Source organism: Haplochromis burtoni, unplaced genomic scaffold, assembly GCF_018398535.1.
Source record: "Haplochromis burtoni strain Fernald_Lab_line unplaced genomic scaffold, NCSU_Asbu1 Contig_159, whole genome shotgun sequence".
Taxonomy (NCBI): Eukaryota; Metazoa; Chordata; class Actinopteri; order Cichliformes; family Cichlidae; genus Haplochromis; species Haplochromis burtoni.
Window position 1 is genome coordinate 304,409 of NW_024582520.1, and position 1,267 is coordinate 305,675.

Consider the following 1,267-nt stretch of genomic DNA (forward strand, 5'->3'; position numbering starts at 1 on the left):
TTTAATCTAATAACTTTGATCTCAGCCAAACCGATTTACTCCGGAACAAACAAAACACAGAACAAAGTTATCCAAGTGACTTATATATCATGTTTGTGTGTATGTGTGTGTGTGTGTGTCTGCATTGTTGGTGTCAGTATGGAAGACTGCAACATGACGTAAACCTCCAACCCTACCAGAACATACAGGAGGTGCCAAACATTCAAACAGACTCCACCTGTGGTCTGTGGGCGTGCCACGGATTGTGAGGCTGCAGGGAAAATCTCAGGAAGGTTAGTTTAAAGTCCTGCTGGAGATGGAGACAGACCCACAATAAACTTGTGACATATTTATACAAAGATAGAAATAAAAGGGAGAGCTTGGAGTACTTCGATGGGTGGATTACGACAGGTACTTGATTCCAAATACTTGGGAGCAAAGTGAATATCAGCACTGTGTACAGTGATAAAAGATGAGAAAGTTAGGTTAATTAGTAAACTTAGACAAAAGTAGGATTATTGGAACCGTAGCAGGAGTGCACAATTCAAAGAAATATAGAACAACATCTACATGACACCATCAGCAGGTGGAGCGAGAGGGAGAAAGAGCTGGGTGTAGACACTCCTGAGAGGACTGGTTGGATATACGGAGAACATCGTTGGAAGAACTGGATACGGTTGCTTGTCAGCCCCAAAACAGGAGTAAGTTTGCACACATTTGTGTCCTTATGTATTTATACCTGTATCTCTATACTTATCTATTCTGCTTCTACACTCGTTTTACGTGTTAGACGTTTGCTGTATGTTTGCTGCTATGACAACAACTTCCCTCTGGGATTAATAAAGTCTGCCTGACCTCATGTAGGTCGAAGAGCTGGAAACATCAACAGAAGACGCATATCTGTGTAAAAGCCATTACGAGGAGAAGGTACGAATCCGACGCTCCAAAGCAGGAGGCTGGAAGGAGGAGTCGTCTTATGGAGCAACAGACACGCAAGACAAGACTTCCCAGAAAAGGACCAAAGTCCTGTGTCAACAGCTCGTTTTTCTCTCCTCCCCCTGTTTACTGAAAAGCAATAAAAATAAAGTGTTAAAAACACATGAATGTATGAAAAAATTGATGTACACTGATGTTTGCTTGTGTTTTTATTAGGTTTGTGTTCATTTTTGTAGGTTTTATTCCTGGGAGTCACCTGTTCGTCTAAAAACTGAACAGGTAAGGCGGCTCTGCTCAGCTTCATTCTGGTTTGGGGCTCTTCAACTGGTGGGGGAGATTGTCACATCTTGCA